Source organism: Salvia splendens, chromosome 3 (genome assembly GCF_004379255.2).
Source record: "Salvia splendens isolate huo1 chromosome 3, SspV2, whole genome shotgun sequence".
Classification (NCBI taxonomy): Eukaryota; Viridiplantae; Streptophyta; class Magnoliopsida; order Lamiales; family Lamiaceae; genus Salvia; species Salvia splendens.
In genome coordinates this window covers 7,228,993-7,244,712 of record NC_056034.1, presented here as the reverse complement: position 1 = coordinate 7,244,712, position 15,720 = coordinate 7,228,993, and the positions used below count along the sequence as shown (strand labels likewise).

General features: G+C 33.9%; 1 non-coding gene across 1 annotated transcript; it reads left to right on the top strand.

Annotated features, from left to right (window-relative positions):
• The first annotated feature begins 6,715 nt into the window (after positions 1-6,715).
• Positions 6,716-6,911, top strand: LOC121797533. The gene has a single exon (XR_006049896.1). It is a non-coding gene; the product is annotated as a U2 spliceosomal RNA (small nuclear RNA).
• Positions 6,912-15,720: the final 8,809 nt, after the last annotated feature.

Sequence of the window (15,720 nt, the reverse complement as noted above, 5' to 3'; positions counted from 1 at the left end):
AAATCAAAAATCTAGGGGAGATGATTTTTTTATTCATTTTCAGAGGTCTCTATATACTTTTATTTGAAATTAGCAAATAACTTTGTTAATTTATTTTGGGAAATAAATAACTCCGCGTATATACTGAAAGTAAGGGTTGATGCATTTTTCTTCTGTAAAGTCTAAACTAATCGCCAAATATTATTTTATATAGATAGATGTCAACATAAAAAAGCGATAGATTGAAATAATGGCTGCTCTAAGTGGTGACTGGCATATAATAAAAGTTAAAATTGGTCAATTTTTATTTGGCCTGGTCAGGGGTAAGTTATGTTTGACATCAGCCTCATTACATATTTTAGCATAACATTTCTTCCTCATATCTCTCTCTCTCTCTCTATATATATATATATCAAAATAAACATATAATTTATTTATGGAAATTAGTGAACTAGTAGTGAAGTGCGCCTGTATTTGATTTGTGATGTTATTTGCTTACATTTGAAAGATCTCGCTTAATTACATAAATCGCTGAGGTGGTTGGCTAGAACTTTTCATGCAATACATAATTTGGCATTATCACTAAATAATCATTGCACTTGTTACTCCAATTAGCTAAACATTTGAGATGAGAAGAAATGTAGTACTGTGACTACTGTCGTGCATTAAAATAATCCTTGACATGACTATATTATATACTCCATATACGTAAGATCATTTCATTTTAATCAATGTTTCATTTGATTAAAATATCTTAGTGATTAATGGGAAAAGATTCACGCTTGAACCCATACTATTCTCGGCATAATGTAAAATTCTCTCTTTTTCTTGCTCATACAGAACCTCTATTTTCATTGGCCACAGAGACCGGCAACATCAATTTACCTATCCATGATTCTATGTGGTCCAATTATTTATATAATTATGAAAAATAGAGCAACTAAATATGAACTACTGACTTTTGTATAAATTTGTATGATCATACTCACAATTACCACTAGCAAGAATTCTTCCGAGAATCATAAATTCAATTTTGGGATACTTTTTGCTAGTTTGGTGATACTTCTAATATTTACTAACGTAATTATGTGTAATTCTGGTTTTTTATAAAACTTTATATTATGAATATTTAATTGTAGTCATGTACAATTGGCCGGGGGATGATTAAAGAAGGATACAAGTCATACAACAAAATATGGGCATAAATAAAATAAAAAAACCTTGAAAATCTCGATTGATTTGTAGTTCAACAATGTACAAATATTCAGATTTTCAAATTTATATGAACATCAAATAAAATCACAATTAGATTAGGTATTGGTATTTGACTACTGGGGAATCTCAACACTAACCATGGGAAAAAATTACTACTATTAGTATATAAACACACAATTTATTTTTCTTTCCTTGAATAAGCGACCATTAATTGGTTCATTCATCTAATTGATTACCTCCTACGGTATCAATAATGAGGATTTGACTTTGTGGCTTCCACTAATAAAGTGATTTAAGTGAATGTTGGAGAAATAATATTTGCATGGTCAATTAATAACAAAATATGTTGCCGGAATATGGATAGGAGAAAAATAAGAGAAGTAGACTGAATTCATGAACTCTTCTAATACAGCTGGGTATAAACTATATAAAGACTTAATCGCTTTGTGTTCTTAAAAAATTTGAATTTTTCACCTAAAACAAATAGATAAACACGCAATTAATAGCTCGTTAAAGCTTGATTAAAGTTTTAAGTATAATTTGATATTCTTAATTATAATTATAATGGGAGTGGATGCTCATGCACTAGAACGTGTCTCTATTTTTATCTAGATATATTGAGTGAGATGAAATGTCAGATATAATCCCTTTTTAGCACATAGAATTCGATTTGATTGATTCAACATTCATATATACTATATATCACATAGTAGTAATCAATAGACTAAAATGTATATACACGTATACAAAAATTTCTAACAAAAATGGAGAAAATTGGAAAAGTCTCAGAGATATTAAAACTCACGTGTCATACTTTGTCTCTTCATACAATCAAATTTTGTTAGACTAAAGGTCCTTTTTGGTCCTAAACATATGACGATTTTTTGATTTTGATTTAAAATATTATCTTTTGAATTATTCGGTCACTCACATTTGAAATCGGATCACATTTAGTCCGAAATGGACGGAACTGTTAAAATTTAACGGTCAACGATTTTTAATTTGATTTTGGCCGGATAAGAGTTATAAAAATTCGCCCAGTATGAATCACCCAATGAGCATCCTCCACGTCATCCTATTGCTGGCCACGGTGCTCCTCTTCTCCTCCGCCGCGCCGGACATCGCCTCTGACCGCGCCGCCGTGGGCGGCCGCGTCCTCCTCTGGAACCTCTCCAACCCCACCCCCTGCGCCTTGCCCGGCATCAACTGCTCTCCTGACAACTCCTCCGTCGTCGAGCTCCACTTCCTCGGAATGGGCCTCTCCGGCGAGCTCCCCCCCGAATCCTTCTCCAACATGACCAATCTGCAGACTCTCAGCCTCCGCTACAACGCCCTCTCCGGCCCCCTCTCGCCCGACCTCTTCACCTCCCTCACCTCCCTTCGCAATCTCTACCTGCAACACAATTTCTTCACCGGCGAGCATCCCCAAACCCTCTTCTCCCTCACCTCGCTGGTGCGGCTCAATCTAGCAGAGAACAACTTCTCCGACCCGATTTATGTTTTGATTTTTGTTAAATTATTTTATATTTTAATTTTTTTAGTTTTGGGTTAATTAGATATTAGATATTAATAAAACATAATTATTAACTCTTAATCTTGTCAAAATCGAATAAAAAATCGTTGACCGTTAAATTTTAACAGTTCCGTCCATTTCGGACTAAATGTGATCCGATTTTAAATATGAGAGACCGAATAATTCAAAAGATAATGTTTTGAACCAAAATAAAAAAATCGTCATATATTTAGGACAAAAAAAAGGACCTTTACTCATTTTATTATGTAGAAATGGCTAGAACAACACGTGGCAAGTTCTCGTCACATGACTGTATTCTTGATTATGACATTTCAATAAATTAAAATGGAATCGTTCCACTTCCGCGTTACGTTAGTTGGCTATATATGAATGAATGCCCACTCAAAATGATTAAATTTGAGAAACATGAAAAATTGAAAAATGCAGATGCAACAAATTAACCACCTAGATCACTATTTTCAATGCCCATCAACTACTTCCTTCATCAATTCACAACACTTGTTCAAATATGGAAAAACTCTACGTGCCTTGATCATTTTGCTCACTACATTGGTTTGAATGATATACCAATTCCAACGCAAATAACAAGACAAGAATGAGAAGATGTCAAACAAAATTATCAACCTTGGTTTCAACTTTCAATGTCTCTTATTTATGATAATTGATGACAAAAAAACCCTACTTGTCATTTGGGACAAAAATCATGAACTATGAAATGAATGGAGTCGCATTTTGTCCTAAGTTGTGACCCAATAAACGGATCACTTTTCTCATCCCCACTTACAAGTGTTGGCAGCCAATCATTCTTCACAAAAAACTTCTTTTTCACACTCTAATTTGGCTATGAACTCTCATGTTGTCGACGTGTGGGCATTTCTAGAAGTTGAATAAAATTAATTTGCTGTTTTCCCTGTTAGAGAACTAACATAAAATGTTGAAAAAACCGAAAAAAAGGGAAAAATACTTGTTAGTGGGTTGGTCTTTTAGTGCATTGGCTCATTGTGTGTAATTATGGAATTGTTTTGTCGTTAAGGGGACCCATATTTTGGGCCCAAAAGGGACAAAAAAAAAGAGAGACTTATCTCCATTTAAATTATTTGGAAAGTTGATGGGTGAATCATGAATGAGTGCAACCTAACTCTTTTGGAGAATTAAGGAATGTGAAAATAACTGCTAATATTAAGTTATTAACTGATTGAGTTTGATTTTATAATACTAATTAATTAATGCTATTGCTGACTATATGACAGATTCTGATTTTAATGAGCGTTATTATATGATAACTACAAGAGTCTATATAAGCTAATTACTTATGTACTTTTAATTTATAAGTAAATTAAGATTAAGTCATTAGTTTAGTTTGATGTGGAACTTTATTTGCGCCATCTCCCAACACATGATGGAGCAGCGTAGAAAATAAATTTCCGATATAAATATTGATCGATTAAAGTATTATGTAGTCGTATTGACTAATTATATAAAGCAAATAAGCATTATTGTTATTTTTTTATAAATGACGCAATGCTAATTATAAGAATAAAAAGGATAATGGAATATGCCAGTTTAACGGAGGAGGATGTTGTAATTTTTAATCAAAATGTTGAAGTTGGTGAGGCATTTAACTCATTTTGTTGGTTAATGATAGTAGCATCAATTTAAACATTGGTCCGTGATTTATCCTAAAAATATTCTTTATTTACGGAAACAATTTACCCATGATCCAATATATTAACTCACTATTTGCTTTTCAAAGTTACACTTTCTCTAGTAACATATCTACCTTACGCTTAGGGACAAAAAGGTGATTCGCTCACCCCAGGCGCCCCCATAACCCGGCCCGACATCGCTATGGAGGGGTTCAAACACGGTACCTCAGCGGCCCATTAGGTGGGAGGAACTTACACTGGTAACCAGCACACAAGGAGCCACCACAGTGGTGAAAACTCCTACACTGCGGCTGCCAGCATTCGATCCTGTCTGCTTAGGGACAATCTACCACCCAGGAACCAACTGAGTTAAGCCCGTGCGGGCACATATCTACCTTACGCTCTATTAAAGTTTGTGTCATAGTAATACTGCCAACTTTTGGCATATAGAAGAGGGAGTACTTTTTTTTGCTAGAAAGTAGTAGGATTTTAGGTTTTTTTTCAAGGTCAAATAATTATACTCAACCTAAAAGCTCATTTAAAATTTAATAAGTAACCGTAGTCCTTTCTAACAAAGATTAACAGACATTTTATTCAGTCCACTCAGACTCAGTCATACCCAACTCCCATATTTCATAAATCTGAAAATCACTGCAAAAGCTCAACTTATTGAATCACAATTATCATTTACAGAAATTTGCATTTGATATTTAGAACCAATAAACTTGTCGACCACACTACAAGAACAGCAGTGCCTGCACTAATTAATACACAGTAACAGTTAAACGACAACCGTCGATACATAGCTCACTATGGAGTATGGGGTATATGCAGAGCTCATTTGATTAATTGAAATTTCATTGTCATACAAATGATATATATGCGGCTATAAAAAGTAAGTACTTATAAAACTAAATATTTAGGTGGAATTCGAAAGTGAGGAAGAAATAAATGATAAATCCAAATGCCAAATCAGCGATAGTTTCCTCCATACTGAGAGCATCCACAATAGCGCCTAGCGCACCGCTTAGCCGAGCGCCGGCGCTAGGCGGTGCGCAAGGAGATCTATTGCAACCACCTAGCGGTTTCCGGATTTAAAAACCGCCTAGTGCTCGGCGGTTCCGTGGCGCTAGGCGGTGCGCTGGGCGATCCGCTCGGCGCTATTGCAGCGTCCGGATCGCCTAGCGCACCGCCTAGCGCGATTTTTTTTCCGAAACACTATATATACGCGCCTTGCACGTCATTTTCATTCGCACCACTTGTTTTAACGAGTACTCTCTCTATCCTCGGACACGTCATTATTGTACTTTTTTTAAATTATTGTACTTTTTAAAATTTTAATAGTATTATTAATGTTTCCCGTATATGTCTCGTAAATTAAATTCCGTATATTGTGTGATTGTTAATTATTTCATTTTTATATAATTGTTATTAGTGATGTGACTATTGATGTGGTTGGGCTATTTATGATGTGGCAGGAGGATTTTTAGTGTTGATGATGCGGCAAGAGGAGTTTGTGGCTAGGCTATGGCTGGGCTATTGCAGGGCTATTCCTATTGTGGATGCTCTGATGGACAGTATAGAAAGAAGCCCAGGTCTCCGCAACTCTGAAAATGATCCTATTTTTGGCATTTCTCACCTTAAATTGCACTCCTATATTCAAAAATATACATCAAGTTAAAGATCACACCATGTCCTTTTTCATTCATCCAAGATAAGTATTGTTAATATCAAGAAACATTTTGTAGAGATGTGTCTTAGAAGAAGAAAATCGAATGCATCGACAGAGAAAGATTAATCGCGGCTAGATGATTTCCGAAACAACTGGCAGCCCAATGCCTACTGGAACGTTTTATTTATCCGTCGGTCCTAACCAAAGTCACTCTAAAAAATTTGCATTCACTTATAACATTTTGTTGCCACATGCTGTGTGTTCTAATGGTCCATGAACTTGTTCAAAAGCTCTTCCTTTGGCATCTCATCATTAGATTTGTTTTTGCTTCAGTCAAACTGAGAAACTTGGTTTGCAAACAAGTAGAGTGTACAAACCATGAACTTAACTGAAAAGAATCCAGACCAAGAAGGTCCCTTCTACAACAAAAGGACTTGTGAAGCAGATAAAAGAAATCCCAAGAGTTATGCTTGAATCCTTGATAGTGTTTTGTGAACTTTCTCAAAAAAATGACACGACAAAGCAGAACAAATAAATAAATAAATAGAGAAAAGGGAACCGCGAAGATGGAGTTTTGAGTTTGTTGGAATTATCCCACATCGAATAGGCTACTATAGTTTTACAGATGAAGAGGATTATAAAACAAGAAGGCCTTGGGCTTAGAAACTCATACCTTTCTCGGCCTTTTGGCTAAGATCAAGTGTAGTATCTGTTCTTATCAGTTTAATATCTGATATGTGTGCCAATGGTTCACACGATATTAAATTTATTTTTTGAGGGGGAAAGCCTGTTAAGGTAGCTTGCTATCTGGGCTTTCATGCGTCGCCTTTGTGTTGCACTACTGCATAGGCCCGGCGCGCTCCACCAATTCTATTATTAAACGTTATTATCAATCATATTTTTTCGTTTTGAGATCCCCCAGAAACAATCTGATATTGGTAAAGCAATTTTGTGAAATATGTCCATAATACAGCTATTGCTTTAGGGTGAATTATTTTTATTTTCCATATAAATGTAAAACTTCACCCTTTTTTAGAAACTTTTTATAGAATCAAGCAACAATTATGGTGTGTTCATTCCACAGTTCACTTTTTTTTTAACCATTCTGTAAAGTTGACTTAGGCCACCTTTGAATTGGATTTTGCTAATTGAGGTTTATGTTTGATACGAATAATGTTAAATAATATTTCATATATAGTGTTCGAGGTTATAAGATTTTTATTTTGGTGAGTTTATCCCACATTGAATGTCATTGCACTTTTGGGACGCATGGTGCATCCCATCAATTCTAGTTTAAACATTTGTTTGATGAAAATAGGCTTTGATATTCTGAAAGTTGAATAAAAGATGCTTAATACCTTATGAGGACTGAATTTAAGTCCATTTTCTTCTTTGGTTCCTCTTAACTTAGCTTTAGATTTTTTTTGTCAAATACCAATTGTGGGTTGGTTAAAATTAAAGAACGATTTAGAATATCTTATATTTGTGGGGAAAATTTCGAAGGACCTTTGCTGTCTCCTTAATCCTTAATAGCGAAATCGATGCCAATTTAAAATATAATCCATAATTTGGTTTTAATTAATTTTTTATATCCATCTAATTTTACTTTACACAAAAACATTTCGGCTGGCGGTGAAATATGTTTTTCAAGTTGCTAACCATCTGTGGAGGCGTTCTGTTTGGTAGGTTAGGCTAGATCAGTAGATTGTGTGTCACCAACTTCAGTTGCTGCAACCCAATTTAATCTCAGCCCACAAGGCCCATGTCAAGCGCATCCCAATTGTGGCATTTTTCAGTGTTTAAGGCAGACAGTTTCATCAACCCTCCGATTAATTAATCTCATCACTCCTCTCTTCTCTCTCTTAGTTGCTGTCCACAATTAATACATAAACTGATTAGTCACATAATTTAGTAACACCTAATCATTCATAAGAATTTCTTTCGTCTTTATTAAAATTAACTTTATAATTTTAATTAACCATGGTACTATATCCCAAGACTATTAATCTAAACTAACCGAACAAGGCCTATGCGTACTGAATATCCTACCCAAATAATTTAAAATGGACAATAGACAATGATAAAAAAACACTAAGGATCCGTTCAGTACACATAATTAAAATTAAATTGGAATTTGAATATATGGAATTGAATTTAAAGAAAATATCTAAATTCTTTGGTCGGTATAAATCTAAATTATATAATGTGTATAGTGTGAATTTTTTTGAAACTATTTGGAATTTCAATTATCTACTTTTGTTATAGATTCATATTGTAAAATTGGGAAATTAGGAAGAATTAGAATTGTAATTCAATTTCAAATCTATTTTTTTTTTATATCAAACATTGGAGTTGGAATTAAAGACTAATTTTTTTTGCAAGTCCAATTCCATGATACCAAGCGTTGAAATTCACCAATAATCACCCAGTTTAAGTGTATATTATGCGCCTAATGGAACTTCCAGTTTTAACCAAGCATCTTAATTTGCGGATAGTTAGTTATAAATTTCATTTGTAGCTTAATATTACCAAATATTTTAGGCAGATTTAAGCACCTAATTTCATCCACTGAGGTTGTAATTACTCACTAAAACACGTGCTTAAGTTTATGAAATGCTTCTTTTTTTTCCTTTTCAGTTTGGTGCAGGGAGAGGGGTTGGATTTTTGGTGTATTTGAAGTGGAGCCATAGGCAGATTATGAATTGAATGATGGATCTATTTTTGGCATTTCTCACCTTTGTTGGGGTACAAACCCATCCCACATCGGATGAGTGAGGGAAGTTGGAAGGTGTATATAATTCATGTCCAACCCTAATTAGTTTGAGGCCTTTTGGGAGTCCCAAAAACAAATCCGTGTGGGCTTGACCCAAAGCGGACAATATCAAACTAATGTTGCAGTCGACGATCCTAACAAGTGGTATCAGAGCCCAGGTGGCTATGGGTTGTGCCTGGATGAGCCCCGGTTAGGGTCGGGCCCTGAAGGACTCGGGTTAGAGTCGGGCCCAGGATGACCTAGGGGCCAGGGCTGGAACGACCCATGTTCGTGTCGACTGCGTTCCCGATGTGGTCTCGGTTTGAGGGGAGGTTTGTTGGGGTACAAACCCATCCCACATCGGATGAGTGAGGGAAGTTGGAAGGTGTATATAGGCATGCACAAACCGACCCGGCCCGGCGGTTAACTGCCGGTTCGGGCCCGCCGGTTCATGAACCGGAACCGGGCCCGGAACCGGCAGGTTGAACCGGCAGAAGGGTTGAAGGGTCGGAAGGGCCGGTTCAGGTTCGGCAATATATTGAACCTGAACCGGCGGTTCGAACCGCCGGTTCAAAGGGTTAAATAATGTTTCGTAGGTTAGGGGTTCGTAGGGTTCGCGTAGGGGTTAGTATAGCCGTTGGAACCGGCGGTTCGCGGGGTAAACCGCCGGTTTGAGGGGTAAACCGCCGGTTCGGGAGCCGGTTTCTGACGGTTCCGGCAACTTTTCAGAGGCTAGGCCGTAGGGTCAGTGTGTAGGCCTGCAAAACCCGTCAGAAACCGCCGGTTTTCGGTCAGAAACCGGCGGTTTTCTGACGGAAACCGTGGACAACCCGCCGGTTTAGGGTTGAACCGCCATATGTTTTTGTATATGCAAAAACAATTACATAATTGTATTTGTATATACTCTAGTCGATGAAGTATATTTCTCTATACGGCTAAATGAGGGAAACTTTTGACAATTCTACTATATTTGTTGATTGTTAGACGAAACTCAACATTTAAAGTTGAATTGCTAAAGGTGTCCTTAATTTAGTTATGTAGAAAGATCTTCTTCGCCGGTTAAGAGTATATATATAATACACTTATACGTTTAAGAACTTCAACATCGTTTCTTGTCATTTGTAATTAGTTCTTCACTAGTAGTCTCATTTGTATTTAAATTTTGTTTAAGACTTCGAGACCGCCATATGTTTTCAATTTGTAATTGTTGTAACTTGTAACGTGTAATTTGTAAACATGCAATTTCAATAAAATTGCAACTTTATCCGTATTTTTTTTAATTTTATTTACTCACATTTCATAAAAAAACAAACTTGAAAAGTGTAATGTAAGTTGATTAAAATTGAAAAGTTGAAAAATGCAAAAAAAAAAAAAAAATCGTCGAACCGTCGAACCGGCCCGGAACCGGCGGTTCAAGCCGAAAACCGGCGGTTTTGAACCGCCCCGTAACCCGCCGGTTTTTTGAACCGGAACCGGAACCGCCGGGAGCTAGGCGGGCCGGTTCAGGTTCATACATTCCCCGACCCTTGAACCGCCGGTTCATGACCCTGAACCGGCGGTTTTCGACCCTTGTGCATGCCTAGGTGTATATAATTCCTGTCCACCCACATCGGATGAGTGAGGGAAGTTGGAAGGTGTATATAATTCCTGTCCAACCCTAATTAGTTTGAGGCCTTTTGGGAGTGACCCAAAAACAAATCCGTGCGGGCTTGACCCAAAGCGGACAATATCAAACTAATGTTGCAGTCGACGATCCTAACAACCTTAAATTCCACTCCTATATTAAAAAAATATGCATCAAGTTAATGATGACTTAGTTATACCATGTCCAAAAGTGCTTCATTCATCCAAGAAGAGAAAGTATTGCTAATTTCAAGAAACATTATATAGAGATGTAGTAAGTATCTGATAAGAAGAAAATCGAATGCATTAATACAGAAAGATTAATGTGGCTAGAATGATTTGCGAAACAACAGACAGCCCAACGCCTATTTGAGTCTAAAATTTGCATTTCATCACTTATTAAATTCTGTAGCCATAGGCATATCTCCAATGCTGATAATACCTGAGCCATGAACTTGTTTATAAGCTCTTGCTTCTGCATATTATAAGTTTTTGCTGTCACTCAAACTGAGACATGGCCTAAATTTATTTGTTGTGAATAGGTGATGCTAATTGCTTAATAAGCGTTGCCGTGTTTCGGCTTTTGCAATGTATTTAAGTTTAATTATGTAGTGTATGATACATGGCCTAAATTTATTTGATATTAATTTAGATCTGTCTGGTCGCGGTAGGTAATATCAGTAATAACTAATAATACCAATTTACAGTAATAACTAATAATTCTCAGCGGTAGGTAATACCAATTTACAGTAAAATAATACCAATTTACAGTAATAACTAATAATTCTCAGCGGTAGGTAATACCAATTTAATAATTCTCAATTCTATGTATTAAAATTATCAACACAAAAACATAATTATATTAATATAACATGTAAATTTAAATATTAACACAAAGACATAAATTTATCACCACAAGAATATTGATAAATTTATGTTTTGTGTTGATATTTTTAACATACAAAATTAATACTAGGTATTAGTTATTACGGTAAATTTAACATATAAAATTGATACTAGTTATTAGTTATTACTGTAAATTAGTTAGTATTTGGATGTGATCTGTATAGCTAATTGCATTAGCAGGATATGTATTCATTGAGAGTCGCAATTGGTTCATTTTTAAACGAAGATCATCAAAAGTGAGTCGGTCGTTTTTCCTAATGTTCATTGGGCCAGAGTAAAGTTATGCCCATTCCCCTTTTTTCCTCTGTCGTAATTTTAGGTTATTTTATTAAAGGGACATAGCTATTTAAATTATGAAAATTCGTTAAATTTTAGTTTGTCCCATGAACTTTAAAATTGGAATATTAAACGAAGTTTCATTTTTTCCTCAATTATCCTGTTCATGCACAAATTGACTTTCAAGATGTTAAAACAATAATATTTTATTAAAGTAAGGAGATAAATGAGAAAATAAAAGAATACAAAAGTAAAAAAATATACTTATCTTAATGAAACATGCTATTTTGAAAATTGTTAAAAGATGACATTTTGTGCATAGATAGGAAAATTGAGAAAAATTAAAACTTCGTGATTTAATATTTCAAAGTTAATGGGACATACTAGAATTTAACCGGAGTTCATGATTTAAATGACTATTAACCCTTTAATAAAGGGTTGATGGTAATTTATAGCTTCAATTTTATACTCATTATCTCTATTTTAATAAATTTTTTATTTAATCTAGGTTTGCTCTTCTTTACTCACATATACTATCTAGTACTCCATCCGCTCCAACTAAGTTGAGTCGTATTCCTTTTTGGGATACCCAAACTAAGTTGAGTCATTTTCTTTTTTGACAAAACAAAACATTTAATCACTTTTACTTTATATCTCTTCTACTTTATTCCTCTCTCCTACTTTTAACACAAATTTTTAATCTATATGTTTAAAAGTTTTGACTCTAACTTAGTTGGGACGAGCATGGAGAGAGTACTATCTAACAAGGTTTGTCAGTGAAATATGTTTTTGAGTTGCATAGATGCACACTAATCATCTATATGTGAATTGAATATCCGACTAAATGGTAAAAATGACTAGAATAAAAAAGTTTAAAATGGACAGTAGACAATGATAAAAGTAATAAAATTGGAAGGCGATCACATGTATTTCCATTTAGGTTTATAATTTAAAAGTAAGCATATGTTGCATTGAAATTCACCAAAAATCACCATGTTTATGTGTATAAAATAGACCTTATCAAAATGGAACTTCCAATTTGCGGATAGTTAGTTATAAATTTCATTTGTAGCTTAAATTTACCAAATATTTTAGGCAGATTAAAGCACCTAATTTCATCCACTGAGGTTGTAAATACTCACTAAAACACATGACTTAAAGTTTATAAATGCTTCTTTTTTCCTTATTAGTTTGGGGCAGGGAGTGAGGAGTTGGATCTATTGGTCTGTTTGAAGTGGAGCTATAGGTATGGAGATTTAGATAATGAATTGAATGATGGCTTTCGTTGGTTGTTGGAATAGTGAACTTTTATAATCATATAGTAATATGTTACTAACTTGTTTTGAGCTCCTATATATAATGTTCTATTTTGTTAAAAAAATTGAAAGTTCTATAGAGCGGTTTTTACTAAAACAAAAATAGACCTTATGCGCGATTAAAATATTTGAAAGATTATTGTTAGTTTGTAAAAGTAATGGAGTTAACATTTTCTTAGTAAAAAGACAATAATATGACAGACTCATTCGATCCCTTTCCCCTTTGTCTTTTGGAGTAATCTCATACTCATTCATCAAACACTGAAATAAAACAAAATGTTTCAAATACTTTTTTAAAAGTATACTATATCTTATGGTTAGCATTTATCCTTTTTTAATTTACACTAAAATTCTTGAATTGTGCTTGGTCAAAGTTTTGCAATTGAAACATTAATACTAGCCAATTAATTCGATTTTGATGAACATAACTAAATTGTTTTTATATTGGTGGAGTTATGCAACTATAGTAAGATTCTTGATATTACTCATAGCTACAAATGCCAGATTTCATAATAGTTCATTAACGCATTATAAGGCTTTCTTCCTCTCATGACACTCAACTCTAAGGTCCTACCTTTCTACCCTTACATTTCTACCTTCTTGGGTGTGGGTGTGATTGATTGCCTACTACTATGAGTATTTAGTCAGAATGTAATGAATTCGAATCACACTAATAATGCCTTATAAATTTAATTTATTGTACCATTTTTTTGTACACTTCACATAAATCTCTTATGTGGTCTCGTTGAATATTACTAGTATTAAGAAACTAATTTCTCAAACTACTCTTAATTGAGATACATATGACTTAAATAGGGTTTAGCAAAAAAAATTAGACGAAAAAAATATGTAGAATGCGTGTGCTTTTATTATGAAATTTGACCGAGTAACTTTTTTGTTAGGCTTGCGATATCGAGATTGTCTAAATTAATGTTTTGAGGCACTCTATTATAGGGAAATAAATAATCGATTTGCTCGATTTAGCTGTCTATGCCCTTCTTTTTTTTGACAAAACAACAAGGATTGGCACATGAAAAACTGAATCAATCGTTTTACAATTGGGGTCTATGTATAACTTTATCATGACAATCAATTTTTTGCTATAGAAATTGTATACATCATCAATCAATTTAAAATAGATTATCACATCCTAATTCCTAATTGACTTCCTTTTCGTGTGTACGTGCGTGTGGAATCGTAACCCATACTTCCCAAATTTAGTTTGCTCTGCACATTCGAATTCATGGCAAAAAATTATTACTCCCTCAATCCCTTAAATTTTGTCACATTTTTCCATTTCCGTTCATCCCATAAAATTTGTCGCATTTCACTTTTTTACCATTTTTTGTAGTGGACCCCCTATTCCACAAACCAATTTCAACTCACATTTTATAATAAAATTAATATATAAAAGTAGGACCGACTCTCCACTAACTTTTTCAACTTACTTTAGTACATTTCTTAAAACCCGTGCCCAGTCAAAGTGTGACAAAATTTAAGGGATGGAGGGAGTATTATTATTATTATTATGATTATTATTATTATTATTATTATTATTATTATTATTATTATTATTATTATTAATACTACTTCGAAGTTTGAACTTGCATCTTTATCACGTGCAGTCTAGAAGAAAGAAATATAGAATGTGCACGTATTTTTTGGATTTAATTTTATATATTCCAAACGTAATTTATGTATGTACACATGTACAATTAATTTATCACTACTAATCTACTATAAGAACTACATTTACCGTATACTATATATCATAACACACACACAGACTAAAATACTTGTCAAGCCCTGGTTGGACAAGATGAATTGACATTTGACACCAAATAATTGGATAATAATGATGCTTTTAGGACCCCATACATACAAAAGTGGAGTTGGGGTGTCAAGTGCTAAATAGAATGTACACATGCACTATTAATTGCTAATAGGTCCCATTCTAAGTGCCCACTAACATGAATTTTTATTACATTATTGGAGCTCTGCTGAGCCTATTCATATCTAGTGAAAGGCTTTTCATTCGAGTCTTACCGAATGTGAGTTTTTTTTACTATGGAGAACGAACCTAATTTATACTAGTACTAATATTCAGATTGGAACGATCATTGAAATATTATTGAATGAATTAATTAAACATTTTAACCTAAGTATTACTTATGTTTTAAAATAAATCTATATTTTTCTGGGCAAGAAGGAAGACCATCGTCGACCGAAAGAAAACATAAATGTGTCAAGTAATTAAATAGCACTACACGTGTCTAGTAATGAATTAGCATTAATACTGAACTTCGTAATTGTATCAGATTCAGGAAACATGAATGATAAACATATCAATTTATAATTCGAACCCCTTTTCCAAAATAAAAATACAAGTATAATGGTCTAAAATTAGGAGTACTTAGTCAATTCAGCATAACAAAAGTAATAATTTAAAGTCATTCGTCCGATATAACCTTATTTATAAATTCTGGTTGCATTAATGTTTTAAAAATGTTAAAGAGAAAAGTAGAAAGAATTATTACTAATAACGATTTTAATGCGTTTTATTACTTGTAAATATCTAATTTAAATGTGATATATATTATACCACACAATACACTAAATGTAAAATTTGTGATATTTTTAATTATTTATCAATATTTTGGAAAATAACAATTTAGATGAAAGTTTATGGTTTTATGGACCTGTTTCCTAAAATTAAAATGGAATGAAAATAAAAAAGCTTATATGGTTCACCAGAAAAAGCAGATTTGTAGCAAATTTAGTACTCCATTTTTGAAGGCCCA